The sequence below is a fragment of the Cheilinus undulatus genome, linkage group 9 (assembly GCF_018320785.1).
Source record: "Cheilinus undulatus linkage group 9, ASM1832078v1, whole genome shotgun sequence".
Taxonomy (NCBI): Eukaryota; Metazoa; Chordata; class Actinopteri; order Labriformes; family Labridae; genus Cheilinus; species Cheilinus undulatus.
The window spans coordinates 15,920,147-15,939,379 of NC_054873.1; the positions used below are offsets into that span (position 1 = coordinate 15,920,147).

The 19,233-nt window shown below is 39.1% G+C and overlaps 1 long non-coding RNA gene across 1 annotated transcript in view; it reads right to left on the reverse strand.

Annotated features, from left to right (window-relative positions):
* The window catches only part of LOC121515020, a 30,958-nt gene extending 14,187 nt beyond the window's left edge, over positions 1 to 16,771 (reverse strand). Inside the window, exons 1-2 of the long non-coding RNA XR_005992349.1 lie at positions 15,388 to 16,771; positions 4,706 to 4,803 (exon numbers count right to left, since the gene is read on the reverse strand). This is a non-coding gene — a long non-coding RNA (uncharacterized LOC121515020). The remainder of the gene's footprint in view (positions 1 to 4,705; positions 4,804 to 15,387) is intronic.
* Positions 16,772 to 19,233: the final 2,462 nt, after the last annotated feature.

The window sequence follows — 19,233 nt, forward strand, 5'->3', positions numbered from 1 at the left end:
ATACTGAGATTCATGCTACCATGGATTAACTGCTTTTGAACTAATTTACTCTATCTTATATAAGGGTTTTAAGCTATGCATTCTTGACTAACCCAGGGAGCATCTTTTGAGGGCAGCATTCTCCACCAAGTAAAATTATAAATCTATTTTGGAATAAAAGGGTTAAATGTATGACGAGAGTGTTCCTGACTGAAATATGCAATGAGTAATTTTACCATGACTGACTGACAGTCAAAACAAAACAAAAATGTACAGGAAAAGCAGGTCACAGATTGATGGTGTTATTGCTGCTGCCATAAACTAGCCTGCTGTTATAAAGGGATTAGTCGGCTGTTTGGCTGACAGCAGGCACTGATGGAAAAGTCCTTGATTCTTTAACCTAAAACTTCCTATAACCTTGTTTATCCAGTAGGAACTGAATTTGTGTTTAAAAAAAATCTGTGTGGAAACAGTTTATATTAATGGAAGCTCAGCACTGGAGCAAACCATACACATCAAAACCCATGTTTTTAAACTTAAATTCAGTCTGACTAATTTCTTTTAGCCAACCGATGAACTGTTTAATTCAATGCTTTAACTCACTGATGATTTTTGTATATTTTTTTTGTAAATTTTATCATTATCAACAGCACAATTAAAGAGCTTAATAAGTACAGCTTGTATGCTAAATATTACAAGACAGTTAACAATAATTAATATGAAAAATGCTAACATGGGCCAAAAATCCAATCATAGTTAAACTTGTTAAAACATTTTAAAAACATGTAATGTAATGAATAAAAATAAGGACATTGCTGAATAAAAAAGAGTGGTGTTAAAAATAAAAAAATACATCAACCATTTATGAGTTTGATGAATGTAGGCATAAACTTGACATGGTTCTCTCATTCCTGAATGATATGTCAATGTATCATTATCCAGATTTGTGATTTAGTTATCAAATATCCAGTGTCAAATTTTCATAACTTAATATCAAATTGTCACTGTTAAACAGATTTCCCTGCCATTTGGAAAAGTCATTCCTCATAGAGCCTTAACTGTATGGCATGAATGAGGGTGACTTGGATGGAAGTTAACAGGCTAAAGAAAGAAAAAAAAGAAGAAGCCAGAAACAACAGGATAGTGTCAGATAGCTGTGGATAGAAGTTAAGAGATGCAGCATGATGAGAGGGGAAACTGTCACCGAATTTCAGTGAGTAAACACATTAGTCTGGCACTTTACTCTTTGTAGGGGTATTTTATATTAGTAGGGGTCACCAACCTATAGATCACAATCTACTAGTAGATCTTAAAGACACGTAGATCTGTAAAACTAGGTGTAAATTAGGACTAATTTTTACTCTTTAGTTTTCAGTATGAGCAAGAAAGCCAGACAGTAGAAAATGTATGAAACTGTACCCATTTGATATCAAAAGAAAGTTGATCTTTTCTTGAGTTTTGTTATAAAGTTGACTACATAAGTTATTAAATGTTAAAGTGGCTTTATCATATTCAAGAGGGTTTTCATGCATGTAGGAAATCTAAAGATTGTTTCAAAATATGAATGTAAACTTTGAATAAGAAAAGAATTAAAAGGCAAATCCTGGGATTATATGTTTCGTTCTTTACCTTCAATCACAGACAGAAAGAGACTGGCTTAAATTTGGGTTAATAAAATTATATCAGTTGAAAAGTAGATTTTTGCTGTTTTGAGTGAGTTTAGGCAGGTAAATCTTGCTTTCTCTGTTAAGGTCATATGGTATTTTTAGTTGGACAAAGATTTTTGACAACTGGTCCATAGTTAATCAGGTGCCCTAATGTAGCATTGCCTATATATAAATTGCAGTAGGAGAGCTGTGATGTAATTCCATCATTAAATCATGGGCAATGCATTGAATCAGATCAGAAATACCTTGCAATCACAACACTTAAAATACACTGCTAAGAAGATTGTTTGGAAGGGTATTCCAGTCACTCCTCTGGACTACAAAACACATATTATATCATATTGCAAGTTCTCCTATATCACAACACTTACAATATACAGTTTAGAGCAATATTTAGAAGTGCATTCCACTAATTCCACGCATTATCCTTGGCCACAAACGCTTTATGCATAGTATGGCATGGCATGGCATAGTATGGTATACCGTGGCATGGCATGGTATGATATAGTGTGGAGAGTTACTCTGCCTTTTCTATTCCTACAATACAACAAAACTATATTAAGTTGCTGATTGCACTAACTGTAAATTTGCTGAATAATGGGACAAACTCACCATGTGACGGACTGTTACTGGGTTTTAGTCCTCATGATTTCCACCATAAATTGGACACTATTTTAACCCTTAGAAGTCCACCGGGTATTTTTGCTTTTTAGCTTTGCCAAGGAGGTTATGTGAGTTAGTTTGTTAGTTAGTTAGTTAGTTAGTTTGTTACAAACATAACACAAAAAGTTATGGACAGATTTTGATGAAATTTTCAGGAAATGTCAGAAATGGCATAAGGAAGAACTCATTAGATTTTGGGAGTGATCCAGATCACCGTCTGGATCCAGGAATTTTTACAGGATTCTGTACCATTGGGAGATAATGACGGAGGTCTGCACTCTCCGAGTGCTTTTCTAGTTTGTTAATACTTTTCTTTTGACAATATAAACCACAAAGAAAAGGTTTACCATGCTCATGTTTGGTATCATTTTTTAAGCCCAACCTCAACTTTATGAAATGTAAACTATATTTTAACTTTAACTTTCTGTTTTAGACACAGGATCTCCAAAACACACACACACACAGACAACAAAAACAGATACTTAAAAATTGCGATCTAAAAGAATATATAATATAAATACATGATGAGGTTGTCATTTGAAGAGCTGGACATTTAGAAAATGTTGTAAACTCACACATAAAAGAAGTCAAATTACATATAACAAGCTAAAAATGAATGATTTTACACAGAATACATACATATCTATAGGTGTTTCTTGTCCATTAATCAATGCCAAAGTTAAAAAAAAAAAACGTACTTAAGGATACAGAGGACAATGATATTATTTCAAATTCCAAGACTGTGATGGATTCCTAAACAGTGCAAATCAAACATAGAAAGATGTACATTGCATATGTCTTTTTCCAGTTTTAGCTGTCAAACTGCAAAACATCATATATAAACACAATTACAAGGAGACTAAAATTATATGGACTGCATTTCCACATTATAAATGACTAGTATGAAGAAATAATGACAATAAATGCTTAAATTATGAAAAAATCCTAGTGATAGTCCTGTACAGTATGGACCATCATCCCCTATGTGTGAAATTATTTTTTATATCAAATTTAAATGATAATTTTTCCCTGTACTTATTGACCAAATGACATCAAACAAAAACCAAAAAAGTTTTAAAATGACACTTTCTACACAAAGTGATTGCAATGCAAAATATGGTTTTGTTTGCATGCTATCATGTGACAAAAATAGCGTATGATAATGCAACAACGGCGTGATCGTGGACTCCTAAGGTTTAAATTATTTGATTACTATGGACCTGTATCTTTAAAAAAAGCCAAAGTCAGGAAGATTTCTATTACTTTTTCCAGATAAGTGAAGCAACAGGCTAATCAAGAATAAAAGCAGGAGCAGCGTCAAACACCTACTGGAGGCTGGATATATAATATCTGTGGTCTTGGAATCAGATGAGAGCAAGGATTTTAATAACATCTGCACATGTAATCAAATGCCTGGCACATACTGAATTCCAGAGCGGCAGCAGGCGGCTCGCTACAGTAGCTGGAGGTTGTAGGGTGGGGCCCGGGGTTACTAAGTGCATATGATTCACGCACAGTTGGGGCTCAGGCTACAGCTAACAGAGTACTGTGGTTAGGGTGGAGACAGGTACATGAGCAGATGTTGAAGCTTTACCCGTGTTACTCTGTGGCTCTGGAGTGCTATAAGTGGGCAGGCTGGGCTGCAATGGAAGAGGGAGGGAGGAAGAGGGAGAGGGAGCATTGATGAAGGGTGGAAGGGGGTCATGCAGCTGTGGGTCCTGCAAGCACATTTGCCCCAATGGAAAAAAAGAGACATTTATGGCTTGCACCCAGGGTAAGCCCTCTGAGAAGAAAAGCTGCAGAGAGGAGGATGCAGTAAGTCTTGACCTCTGTCCATAAGAAACATTAACATTTCTATCATTGTCAGTTTTTCTGTAATTCCCTTTAATTTCTCCAGCACTCAGTTCTGCGTTCCCACTTCACTCTGTCCCTCTCATCCTGCTACCTGACTACTTTGGCAAGGATTCACAAAATGGCGGCGGGGAGCCGGGAGCTGGGAGGCAGAGAGTGGAAGCCATTTTCTAAGAGATCCAGACCCCCAGTATGGTAGTTTCAAGAGCTTCCTTGCCTTAGTGGACGATTTCAGTTTCATCCTGTGTTCACTAACGATTGTTTGTTTTCCATTTACTCTAACAAGCCCTTTGACCACTTGGTCTTTCAAATAGGATAAAGACACAATAGAAAGCCATTATGGTTTAATCCAGTGCAGGCTGACATTATAATAAGTCTCAGAAAGAGGAAGGAATAAATGTCGACGGAGCACTTTAATGCAATACTTTTAACAAATGTAACTTATGCTGCCTCTAATTACAGACTTTATCTCATTAAATGCAACCACATTACAATGCATTGTTAAATAACAGCAGATTAAATTTATGATACATTATGGTACTTACAATGCAGCTGTAATCGCCAGCTTGTTTGTCTGTCTGTGATTTCACTTGTTGGTCAAATTGTTTTGGCCTGTGTCTGGAGTCAAAAAGCATCTCGCTGCCTACATGAGGGAGGGAAACAGAGAGAAAAACAGACAGAGAGTGAGAACTGAGACATTTCACAGGGTAAGACACAGAGAAAACATTGGAGGAGGCGAAAAAGGGGGGTTATCGAGCAGAAGAGGGGCTGCAGGGTCTCCTCTCCTTTGCCTGTTTACTAATAAGCTTGCCCCGCGGTCTTGCCTGGCCACAGAAACTCATTAGTTCAACATGTAACACGCCACACCCTCTCTGCCGGCCTGTACAGCGGCCAACTTGCTGCTGCCGCATGCTCGCCCAACACCAACACACGAGGCCTTGGCCTTAGCACCCACTCACTGCATAACGTGTGCACACTCTGAAAGGCTACAGTGTCATACGCGTGGGCGATGTGGCACATATGCATGTACTTGTCAGCATCATAAGCGTTTTTTTTTTTTTCCTGCACATGCGGCACAGTATGTTCACGTTCACACAAGTGCTAATGTACGAGGCGGCTTTTGACACCTGCCTGTGTCATCCTGTGCAGACGTGGGCGTGTGAGGCAAGGATCTCTGCGCTGACGTGAAATCAAAGGTGGTTTAATGATGGGACAAAAAATCAAGAAAGCAGGACTGTCCTGATACCTGAATCTTAAACTTTGAACTGACGGTAGAACAAATCAAGCAAATTGATGCCTGGGTCAATATCACAGTAAACAAAGTCCCAGGCACCAATAATTTGGGGGCTGTATTATTTTTGATTATTAAAAATTAAAGACAAAATAACTATCTGTTGTCATAATTGCTTAAATACACTAGGCTAAGATTTGTGCAGAATAGTGTGCATGATTTTTTTTCTAGAAATTTCTGATGGATTGTTCCTCAAAAATGCATCTTTGCTGTAAAAAGTAATTTTTTAAGGATTTATGCATTTTAGTACTATTGAACATTAAAACACTGTCTTAAAACTAGAGCTGTCAAGCATTTATTACTCCTGGTTAATCTCAAAACAAGTATAGTTAATTGCAAATAGGCATCCTCCACTTTTTTTGCTTTTAAAACAGTTTTTATATCATTTTGGATTTTTGCTCTGGCTTTAACTAAGGTTGACTGACTTCCTGTTTGGAAGGAGACCTGCTTCATAGGTTGACTGAAGATTTTAACATGAACTTAACTGTGGAAAAAGGAACTTTTCATGGACTGAAAATTAAAAAAGGGGACAGAGAAAAGATACATGTTTCATAAAACAATGTGCAGATGACTTTTGATATGTCCACTGAGTTTTCTGAGTGTTTTTTAATGAAATAAGACAATAAGGAGCAGTGGTGGACTTATTTTACATCATTGTGGCTGCAGGGAGACGCTGCATCAAGTGTCAAGAGAGTCAATAAGGCACACAATTGATTGTGATTTTTAAAAAATGAATGCACTGATTGTGGATCTTAGTTAATTGCGATCAATGCGATTAATCTCGACAGCCTTATTTAAAACACACAGTTTTGAAAAGTATGCACCTTTAAAGAGAGTTATCAAGAAAAAGCAAGTAAAGATTTGTCCTCTAACAGACCAAGGAGGACACAGCCAATTACAGGCCTCCACTCAATATAGAGGTGGAGGCTGATGAAGGGTGATAATTCTGTACAAGGACGCTAATTGCAGTGCAGGACATGGCCTTGGCGGGGAAGGGTCTTTTATATATTGTTTCTAACGTTTGTAATTACAGTGCAGAGCCTTGGAGCGCTGCCAGCACATGTTTATGGGCTCATGAGTAACCCAACTCCTCCAGCCCGTGGAGGGAGATTCATGTCCGAGCTGTGCACTCGCTGCACTCTGTGTGTGTGAGTGAGCGTGTTGTTTGTGTGAATGTATGTTGATGACTCATGAAGCCTGGGCGAAGAGGATAGTATGGTGTATTTTAGCTTGCACCACACAGAAAAGCTGATAAATCTATGCTCTGCATGTACTGGATGCGTTTTTTTTTTTATGCATAGAGCACAAAAGAATTCAGCATTCTGCAGGAGCCCTATCAGACATGCATCCATTTATTTGTTTTATTCCATTTTCCTTGGCTGTCTCCTCAAGGTATCTACCCTTCTTCTTTGGACTGCATATAGTCTTCTTCTGATAAGTTGTTTTCTTGAGAAAACCCAACCTGCCCACGTTTTTGATGTGCCTTGTGACCAGTGTTGCCTTTGGTTACAAATCAAGAAATTTTTGGCCACTATCAAATAACAATGTTAACAGAAAACCCTGAATATATGGAAGACTAAGTATCATGAAAAATGATTGGTTTAGTTGTTGAAACTGCAGTCAAATCCTTTGAAGCAAAACATAGGTGACGATATATCAAAACCACACAGGATATTTAATTTTTCCGTGCTGAAATAAGAAACGCAAAGATGTCTGTAAGCCTGTGTATCTCAGAATGTAGCCAGCAGAACTGAACTCTGCACAGATAAACAGAAAAAGAAAGTGATGAGGAGAGAGAGGTTAAGTAAGGGAAGGGATTTACATTATTTTGATAGTCAGAGAGTTGCAGGCGAGGCCTTTTCAACACTCCCAACCCTGACTCCGAGTGGAACAATCTGCTGACCGTGCAGTTTTTCTATGACTAAATTGCTTTGGCGGCAGCGGAGGCCAAAAGCTGAGGAGAAATATATGAGTGTTGGAAAAGAAAAGTTGAGTGGGCGCAGCTCCTCAGTGTTATCTGGAATATCGCTTTGCCTGGCAGGTACATAAAACAAGTATCTGTGGATGATGTGTGCAGAGAGACACTCACATAAGATGCTGCAGACCAGAAACTTTAGTCTCTAAAATACCCTGAGCACACTGAGTGGTCAAACTAAAAGGAAATTCACTTCTAGTTATAATATCATTAATATTTATCTAGTCAAGGGAAAGAAATTAAGACAAACTGCTCTGAGTATGGAAGCCAGAGGTGAACATTAGATGCTAGAATTTAAGGCTTAGGTTTGGATCCAGCCTACGGCTCCTTTTCTACATGTCAATCCCCACTCCAACTCCCTATGTTCTGCCTATCTACTGTCATACCTCTCATACTCATAAAACATTTCTGATATTGTTCTCAGTATCATTTTACAGCATGATGTTAGCCTCTCATTATTTGAGCAAGTAGGCAAAGTTTTAATTCAACAGGCTTTACTGGCATGAAAAACATTTCATCATTGCCAAAGCAATGCAGAAATTTAAACTGAAAACAGCAGAAAATCAGAATTGGTATCAAAGATCTGCTGTAGTGTTTGAGGTTCTCATAATGTGCTGCAACATTTGCACACTGTTGCACTTCACCCAGCAGATATGGAAGCTTCTCTTCATTGTTCATGCTGGTGAATATTTTTTGTTTGCTGGTGTAACGTTTAAAGAAGTTGTCTCTGATGCCCTTGTATAAATGACAGGTGGTTAGAAAGTGCAGCTCCGTTTCCAACTCCTGTTGGCTGCAGTGGGTGCACAATCTTTCCTCTTAAGGGATCCAGCTTTGTCTGTGTCGTCCCCTCACTGGCAAGGTTCTGCTCACTGAGTCTGTACACAGCCGAGCATTTCCTCGGCTGTGGATCAGTCACAGTGCTTAAATATTCTGCAACTGCAAATTCCCTATTAAGGGACAAGAAAACATTCCAGTTTGGTTGATTCTTGCCGATGATTTATTTCGTTGTTGAATAATTTGGTTTAAGCTGGTTGGTTTTGTGTCTGAGGAATCTGCAGGTGAACAGAGTCTCTGTAGCAGCCGTCTGGTACTTGAATGTAAATGAGGATGACAAAGGTAGAGCACACCACAAACAATGCACTGCTAAGTTGTCAAGAGGGGGGTAAGGAACATCTGACGCAAATACGACAAACTATCGAAATAATTCCAAGAACTGTAAAGGTATTATCAAGGATTCATATTTGTATTCTGTATCAGTGAGTACCTAAATGTAAGTACTGATATTGATCTGGATTAAGGTGATACTGGTCCAGGCCTAATGGCAACCAAAACAGTAGTTCAAGACACTCATTATCGACTTTTTGAATGTTCAATTCTCAAAAAATGCAAACTCCAATGCACTGTCTTTACAGCCAATGCAATTGTGCAGTGCGGCTTATTTGAAGTCATTAATTTGCCATTTTTAATAGAATAATTTCTCTCCGAAGCACATGTTTTATGCCACAGATGTATTTTTTAAAGCGCAGTCTCTCTTGAATAATGTTGATCATTAAAATAACAGATGACAGATGATTTTCTTAAAAGCATGCCAATCCAAAGTGTAAAAGTATGAAAAATTGGATAACCTTAGAAGATATTATCCATAAATTTCATTACACCTCATTTTCCTGTGGTAATGAGCATTAGACAGTGTTTTTCTTGAGGTCTCGCCTTATTCAAGTCCATATTTCAATTAAAAAACTTTTTTTTTGCTGTGATAATGACATTATTTGACATTAACTTATCACAGAAGCCAACATTCCTTTCCATGAACGAGAAAAAATTAATGCTGCCAAACGATTAAAAATGATTAGCCACAGCCTCGGTTATTAACTAATCGCAATCAATGGCATGTGTAGGGCCTACTGCTAATATGAGAAAGATTGCATTACAGGTTGTTAAGTAATAAAAGTAGCGGAAAGCTTTTGAAACTGCAATATTCATATTTAACAGACATATTGCATATGTGCATATCTTGGTAGAAACAGACATATGAAAGAGAGACAGATTACTCACATAGTAGCAAATTTCAGAGGATGGATAAAACAAAGAGCAAAAGGACTTTCTGAAATGAGCTTTTATAAAATCAAATTTGCAAAGCTTCTTTGGACAGGAATTGGCTTGTCCTTTTAAAGTACACTTTCTCTCCCGTTTAATTAAATTAACAGAACTTTGTCAGCACTAGAATTCACTATTTATCACAGTAGCAGAGAGAATGTCCTCTCTGGGATTCTGTGCTGAGAAAGTAGTTTAGATGCTTTGTGTTCTATGGTACAATACCTGTTGTACAGCAAGCACAAAGGACAAAAAAAAAAAAAAAATGAAACACAAAGAACCTTGACCTCAACCAAAGGGCCCATTATGCAAAGCAACAGGGTGAAATTTGCACAGGTTTTATTTCAGGATGCCTGGAGGAAACCTACATCATCTGTCACCCCCTGAAACTCTCTCCCAGCCCAATATTATGTCATTAGGACTGTGCTCAGCGTCTCTGTGGAGTCGCTGTGGTTTGGGGGATAAATCACATATGACACTCCCAGCTGACGTCCTGATTAATACAGGGAGAATAAAATGGCCCCCAATCCTCAGCAGTCAACGGGATAAAGGAGCAATGGCTTCCACGTATGGACAGAATGTTGAGGAAAAGCAGCTTCAAGGGTTTTTCTGTGTGTTTGTATGTCTAATTATTTTATTTATTCAGCCTTGAAAAGCTTGCTTTTGTGTATTAATTTTAGCACTCGAGACACAACAAAAAAAAACCCAACAATGTACAGGATGTTTGTGTGTGCGTGTATCTGGGTCTCGGCCTTTTGTCCGGCCCGTCTCCTCTCGCTGTTTTCAGGCCTGGCCTACTTCCTACTGTACTGTACTCTACTGTAGAGCTGATCCTGTATGGGAGCAGCACAGCCTGTAGTGGCCACTGTGGATCCACTCATCTGCTCTCCTACAGAAACAGAACAGGAGGGCAGAGAGGGGGCCTGGAGGGTCTCTAGCACAGAGACCAGTGCGGGCTGGACCGCAGTTTACCTCGAGGACGATCGGGCTGCTTATTTCACTTACTTAAAACGGACTAATAACAAAACTGGAGAAGATGTGGCACAGGTTGATAAAAATCAGAAGAATCCAAGCATTTTGGGGGATTTTTGTAGAGTGGGCTATAACCTTGCATGTGCCTGGCTTACAAAGTGGGAAATTTTAATCCTGCTCAATTTCCACAAGCAATGATGAGCTTATGCCATCCTTCTGTAGTATAAAAAGCAGTGTTAGTGTCATTACTTTGCACCATTTTTATCATGAAAAATTACAGACTTAAATCTGTGGTAGACCTGGAAAATGATCATATCTGTATCCTAAACATAACTACATAACATGCTGATATCATTGCAGATTTGATTCCCCTTATCCAAAAATATTAGTGAGTATGCCCTTGATTAAATTAGAGGAAATTACAAATCAAGTGTTGAAAATGTGTCTGTAGAACTGCTTTTGTGCAGAGTGCTGTACTTAAGTTTAAGGTCAAATTCAAAATGATCATTTTAATTCCCTCTGCAAACACAATTTCCACCTGTGAATCATGGTATGAATACTGTATTTGCACTCAAGCTAATTGTGCACTTATGTGCATGAACTATACATCCTCTGCACTGCATCGTTTACCACCTTATAATTAATTTGTATAAACCTTTTCTTTTTAAGTTCCTTGATAGTAGGAATACTGCCGCTTTATACTTTATTTTACTTAAATATAAAATTATTTTCGGACCAAAAACACCAGATCACACTCTGTGTAAATTTTCTTGCCAATTCAACCAGCGCTGATTTTACATTAAATGTTTTTTTCTTAATTCCCATTAATGTACTATGGATGCACATTATTAAATTTATTACCATATGTACTGGGAAATATTTTTGCTATAAAAATCTCTGTTACATGTCAATTTTTCTGGATTTATGGTGCAATAAGCTACCCTTTTTGCATCAAGAAGTAGTTGGTAATAAGCATTTCTCAGCATTAAACAAATCTTGTTTAGAATTAAACTTATCGATATAAAAAAAGTACAATTGTCCTTAATAAATCTGTATTGAATACGTGATTTAACATCCAAAAAATGAATTGCTAGTAGGCTGGAAGCAGAATAAAATCCTCCTGCAGGACTACACACATGTATTTGTAGTACATGCAGCACAGGCAGTACTGTCTGTCAATCAAACCCCTGAGCGTGACAGTCCTCCTCACACAACACAATTTCCACCATGCTGTACCTCTTATTATACCTAAAACAGCACCCTGAGACCGTTTTAGCAGCAGAAATAAAAGCGCCTTCGTTTCTATGGCAGAAAAACTACATTTACAGCGAGTGCTCACTTGGCCCCCATTCACCGATTCAATCTGGATTTCATATTAGCCAGGAGGAAATTGTAGCGAATTCTCAACATCACAGCGAGCTCATAAATGAAAGAAAATCACATAATCTGAAATAGTGATTTATCCACTTAACAAATGAAGCAGTGTATTGGTGGCTTACTGCTGTGTTGTACTGCTGAGTGACTCACAGCTACAGTAAGAATACACTGAGCACTGGCACATGACCTAAACCACACACTCACACTTCAAAAGTATCTGGCAGAATTAGTCAGATCTGCAGACGTACAGCAGACTATACAGAGCTCACACACAACACATGACCGTTTAAATCTACAACAGGAAGAAAAACCTGTTCAGACATTTCTGGAAAGCAAAAAGATCTCTTCATCTATAGACAGATTTAACAAAAGCATGATTTAATGACTTTGATTCACATTTTTCTCCTATTCTGTCATTGAAGGTTGATTTATTTCAGTTTTTACCTTGATCTGTATTTGAATAACTAAGAAAGAAAAATTATGCTATAGTCAAAGGAAGTTTGAAAAGTTCAGTACATAACACTAGTACACTAGTCAAACATTTCTGAACAGTTAAAGAGAGACATACATACATACACAGATACATGCACACATACATACATACATACATACATAAATACATACATACAAACAGACACATATGTGTGTGTGTGTGTATATATATATATAGAATACATATAAATATATAAAGAAAGAAGAGACAAATAATAATACAGATATTTATGTATTTGCACTATATTTCAGAAAAATTTGTAACAGGCAATGTTTAAACGATATCAATACTTTGAATAAATTGGCAAAATTCATGAGAAAAATCCAGCAAGCAACTTCGAAAAACACGTGAGCACACACATTGTCCTACACACACACTTCCACTCACACACACATCACCAAGAGCATCATTTATGTTCTCCACTCACTAAAAACAAACTTTTGAAAATGTTGAAATACATCTATCATAGTGATTTGTTTTTGGGCTCTATGCATTAACTGGTCTTTATAAAAAAAAAAAAAAAAAAAAAAAAAAAAAAAAAAAAAAAAATATTTGCAAGTTTCCCCAGCATAAAAGTTAAGTACTTTTAAAATTCATTAAAAGTTGAAAAATTCAATTAAATAAATTACATTTACCAAGTCTGTGCGATTTAATCTCTCCCACATGATTTATAATATATTTTAATGCCAATCTTAGATTTTTTAAATTGAAAATAAAGAACATTAGAGATAAATGACAGCCGAAAAAAGTACAATCATATTTAAAAGCCTCACCTGCATTACAAAAAAATCTTTACACCTATTTATTTATAAAGGAGAACCATAATTCTTAAAATTGCATCATTGCAAATCAAATTTCTGCATTTTTTAGCTCTTACAAGCACAGAAAGTGTTGAGGTGTCTCCACCTAGACTTCATTCCTGTTTCTCTGTTTTTTTTTTAACTACTATAATGTGTATATCCATTCTAGAAAATAAAGTAAATTAATTCTGAAATTTAATTTAAAACACCTCTGGTCAAATTCATGGCTAAGGTCAAGTTCAAGTTTGAGAACTTGATGTTCAAGTTGTGGCCTGTAGATTCTCTGAGCTCTGCTCACCACAAACGAGAGTCTGTGCATTAATTAACTCTAAAGTGGGAATTATGTATGAAATGAATCAAATACAGTGACTGAAAATCTATTTATTAAAGCGCTTTAACTGTTTTTGCAGGTTTATACAGAATTAACCCTTTAAACACAGCATTTCATGTAAACACCCACACACTAACACACACATATACACACAGGACAGAAAGGGAGAAAAACACACACATATAAATTTGTGACCAAAACTGTCCAGAAATAATTAAAACTGACATCCTCCACATGAATTTTTATATTACATGTATGAATCAGATCATTTGATTGTGTGCATGTTATTGCATGAGTGTATGTCCTCTTATAGTCTTGGCTGCATTAGCAGTGTAGCTCCAGTTAGGCTAAAGTTTGTCTCATTGCACCAAACAGCTCTCTGTGGGCTAAACTGATCTGCTGGTTTGCTCAGGTAGACTTTAACACAGAGAGAAAACAGTTCAAACCCTCAGCACTCGGCCATCTGCCTCTCTCTACATGCAACCTTCCCCTGGACTCCTGCCACCCACTGCCAACAGGGCCTGAGGGGTGGAGCAGTGTGATCCTCTGCCAGCTAAAACCATGTGTCCACTGCTGGTTAGGCACAGCTTATATTCATATGAATGAACATAATCACCTGAGAAAGGAAAAGGTCCATCAGGACCCTAAATCACCTGATAGAAATTAACTTTAGCTTAAATTAAACTCCTTTCACTCTATGAAAACCTACCGAGCGGCTGAAAATGTGAGAAAATTGTAAAGCCTGAACACAAAAAGACCAAAAATACTGCGTTTTTGAACTTGATATAATTAATACATTAAAGCAGAAAATAATAGGTATGTCTAAGAAGCACATTCGGTGTTATAAAGACAGGTGGAAGCTCTGAATTCCCTTATCTTCAACTGATTACATTATTTTAACTTATTTAGTAAAAGTTTACAACAAGTTAACCAATGAAAAATGAATTATGAAATATAAAAATACACTATTTATGCAAAGAGATGAATCCATATGGAATGTGTTTGTGGAAATGCATCACTTATCACTGCTTACACGGATTGCTCCTTTAAACAATAAACAAACAATATCATCTTTTTAGTATTGATATTAGTACAAAAACAGAAAGGGGGTATCTTTATATACACCTAAATGTAACTACGGACAAAATAAATCCAGTGAAAAGCCGTATTCGTAGAAATAAGTAGATTATTAACAAAAAAAAAAAACATGAAATGATGGGATCAACATTTAAATGAGGCGCAAGTACTCAGAAACATCAAAAATGGCGAAGTCAATGAATGCTTTTTATTTCATATTCCATCTTTTCAAAATGATGCGATCTCGGCGATTATAACCCACAAAAATAAAAATTCAAAACATACGAAGATAAATGGAGAATGCTCGTGTAAATTCAGTCTAAAATCAAGCTTTTCGCGGACAGAAAACCTGTAAAAACGCTCAGAACACCACGTACTTCTCTTCATACAGCACACAGTAAGCCCGGACCACATCACTCCTATGAAATACCTCCACAATCGTGGCCTTCCACTCATCCACTGATTCATCATCAAGCAGGCTTTTCCAGTCTGCAATCCAACTGCTATTAATAAATTCTACTTTCACTTCATTAAATGACAAAATATTTTGTGGCGCATCAAGAAAAAGTTCAAGTAAAGCTAAAAATTAAGGAACAGTTTGTCGTTTTGGTATGTGATATGTTCCTGAACTATATGCGCATGTACAGTTTTATATTCAGATGTATTAATGCGCGCTCTACGAGAGAAAAACTTTGAAGAGCCTAAAGTGTATCAAGATTTGTGTTCGCACAAAGTCAGAAAATCCAAAAATATGAGCACTTACATGAACTTTGATGAAAACAGAGCACGCATACACATTATGAATGATTTTACTCACCGATTATTAGAGCAAAGATGATGCATGTTTGGCCAGGATGCGAAACTCGCCATGTCTTCCTGCTGTGATCCACATCTCTGTTACGAAAAGGCCAAAGCTCCGATTTGATGTTTCTTGTAAGACCCGGCGTTTCCCCCTCAGACTGCCTCCTTCACAGCTGTACCTCAGTCCCAGCTCCAGCTCCAGCCTCAATCTCAGCTCCACACTCTCTCTCTCTCTCTCTCTCTCTCTCTCTCTCTCTTCAAGTCCAGCCAGTCTGAGCCCAGAGCTCAGACCCCGGGCTGCACAGCTCGCCTGCCACCGACTGCGTCCATGTCTGCTGAGGCCTGAAACAATAGGAGGCCATGAGGCTGTCTGCAGAGCTCTAGCTCGGTCGGCCGGTCTGCGAGTTAACAAGTCTCTGAATGAGGAATGTTAGCAAACAGACAAATAGCATGTCTGTTACATGCAAATAGCACAGCCAGTCCAGTCACAGCCTCGACTGGGCACATAAATAATTCAGCAGTCTATATGGTGCTCTCACACATTACTCCCTCACTCTTACAGGATGAAATGCCTTCACTAGAGTAACTGTGGCAAAGTGTTCGAATCTCTGCCTTACCAGCGGCCTACCTCCTAAATATCAGGGTTTCTACTTCACACTAATACCAAAAAATTGCACAAAGTAGTGATGTAGAGACACAACATGCAGAGATTCTGCGGACGCTTCAGCGAAACTGTTCAAAATATTGCTAATTCTAATTTTTGTCCTCTTGTTGCCTTTTAATGTCTTTTGTTTGCAGTTGGCACCTGTCCCAGAAAGAGGTCCAGATCAGCACAGCACTCAGTCCCCTGGTAGGAGAGCCAGTCGGTGTAAAATAGAGCGAACAAGAGAGAGCGAGAGACCGAGAGAGAGAGGACATGGGGAGGAAATACAAGGAGAGACAGGGAGTAAAGACGAAGGAGGTGCTGTACTTCACGCCAGTCTCTGGCGTTGATGAAGGACATGTCTTAAAAACACAGATGTGTAAATTGCTCCCACACTGGACACTTTTTCTGCCTGTCATCCACAGTGGTCATCCGGACCACGAGCCCACCACTAGCAGGTTTCCCAGCAGACATGGCGCCCCACTGCTCCAGGTGGAACAAGAGCCATCACATGGCGAAACCCCACTTTGACAAATTTCCCATCCAAAAAAATTAGAGCGAAACAAAATAAATACGCATAAAACCAATAAGCGGAGAAAAAATAGGAAACATCACATTTAAAAAAAAAACAAAATAAAGAAAAACAGAAGAAAGAGCGGCAAAATCCAAAGGGATGCAAAAATGAATGCGCCAAAAGTGAGAAAAGGCCCCTAAAAGCAACTTGTTGCCAGGTTTGCAGAGCTGCTGTGCAGCTTGTTGGAGGCAGAGGGTTAAAATCCAGCTAGTAGTGAGTGAAAAAAAGCTCCGTCTATGGAAGGGCGGGCTGTGGGGAGGCCCTGACTGTAGAAATAGCAGCAGACTTTTTTTCTTTTTTTTCCCCCCTCGCAGAGCTTAAGTCTCCCCCTTGCGTGTGGCTGGAGCAGAAAGAGGGGAGCAAGCGAAACAGAGAGAGAAAAAGAAGAGAGAGAGAGGGAGAGAGAGAGAGAGAGGAAGAGAGGAGGAGACAGCAAGCGCACAGTGAAGGGGAGAAATGCTCCGCTGATGATGAAATAGGAGGTGCGGTGGAGCGCGCGAACTAGTCACTTTTTCATCACATGTCCAACACGGCAAGGAACTGTATTTGCACTGGAGACTGGGGGGGGGCAGGAGGGAGGGAGGACAAGATGGGTGGGAGACAGAGACAGAAGGAAAGAGAGCAAGAGAGCGAGGGAGAGAGAGGGGGAGAGTAGGAGGGTGGCGAGCTCTAAATGTGGGAGGGGTGGAAGAGGACACAGAAATCCACTCCTCTGGTAGTGCGCAGACGCAGTGCATACACTCACACGCCATACTGGGATAGACTCTGCACTAAGTCAGCTACTAGATCAACTAGTGAAGAGAAAAGTGAGCAAAAAGAGAAACAGTCATTCAGAGTGGACCTCCCTGCACAAGGATCCTTGAAATATGCAACACCTCTGAGAGCCGATTGAATTATTAACCTCGTCTCTTACCGTAGCCCGGCTCTTGTCGCTGCAACAGTCTTGGGAGCACGCTCTGAAAGGAGCACACACCCTCGGAGTGCATTAACTCTTTAGCATGCCACAGTGACTAGCATGAATGAACGGTACGGACGGGTTGCACACAGGAAAAAGATAAGCGTCCACAGTGTTTATTTCAGTAACGTGGTAAAGAACGCACAGCTAGGACCCTCCTCCTCCTCACCCGGCTCTGTCACAAAGCAGGCTAAGGGCTGCAGCTGAAACCTCGCAGCTATTTTGGCACAAAGTCAAAAGGCTGATAAGCATTTTTGGGTGAGACTTCGCTGCTTTTCCTAGAGGAAAAACAGCTGCCACTGCTGGCTAAAACACACTCAGGGAAATGTTTTAGAAAACTCCACTACATGCAGATCAGTCCTAAACGAGGAGAAAGAGAGTTAAGCAGAGGGAGAGACCTGAACAGAACGGCTGTTTCCACCATCTTAGATTGTATTGATTATTCTTTGCTGTAACGTCTGTCTCCCTCACACACGCTAGCTCTCTTTCTCTCCCTTTCTGTCCCTCCCTCCCCTCTTTTCTGCCTCTATTCTGCCACCTTCCCTACTCGCCGATCAGCGTTTGGCTTTTTCCATTTGTGGCAGATTACTGTAACGCTATTGTACAACAACTTCCTGCCTCTTTTGGCTCTGTGCTTCTTAAAAAATCTGCAAAGGCTGAGCATCGTGACTTCAACTTTTTCCCTCTCGGCCTTGAAACTGCAGGAGCTCTATGAGGAAAGAGAAAGAGGAAAGGGATATGTAAAGTGTGTTTTCTGTTACTGAGGAACATGTCTGCTTTATAAACTGCTGAGAGTTAAAGAGGGGACTACATGCCTAGCAGAGACAATGAAAGAAAAAAGGTGGGGGTTAAACTTTTCTTACTTTTTTTACGCTGTGAAACTTTCTGCTGCTTTTGGAGGGTGCTGCGTTTTTAGAGCCTAACATGGCTGCTACTGCTGCTGCTTCAGGCTGCACAGTTTGTGAGGGCTGCTTTCATAGCACGGCCACCACCCCACTCCTCGCCGGCTCTCTTTCTCACTAGAGCAGCTCAAACACTGGACTCTCCACGAGAACTACTCTGCCCTGTGCACTTCTCTTTGCTCCACAGGTTTCATAAAAAACACAGGTGGCAGCGGATGAGCAGGAGAAAAACTAGCATTGTTTATGTTACCAACTCGGCGCGGGGGGGCGGGAGGGGGGAGAGGCTGCACTGCAATTTATTTCTTCTCGGTTCTCCTTCCCCTAAATGAGATCCGAGCTCGGTCCAGGCGTCCACATTGGCAGCAGCTATAGAGTCCTGTTAGAAGGAGAGCAGCTGTACGTCACATCTCGCCATGTGTTTTAACCAATTGAGAAACCCATGACTTCATTATGGTGTCAATGTATAAAGCTGAGGTGTGTATATGTTAGGTGAACCATATGAGAATGATGTGGACTGTAAACAGACTATATTAGAAGACAAAGCATTAAAAGTAGCAGTTTAAACAGGTACAATGTGCATTTTTGCAAGGTATGCAAACTGCACTTAGTATGACAAAAAGTTCGTTTAGGGTTAAAGTTTTGGTTTGGATTGCACGTCGGCTCTTACTGCAGAGCTGTACTCCTCAGTCTCGCCTTGGTTCTGAATGATATTTTCTATTTTAATTTCCTATATTTTAGCAACCAACGCAAGCCTTCTTACCTAATGAAATAGCCAGTTACGATCAATT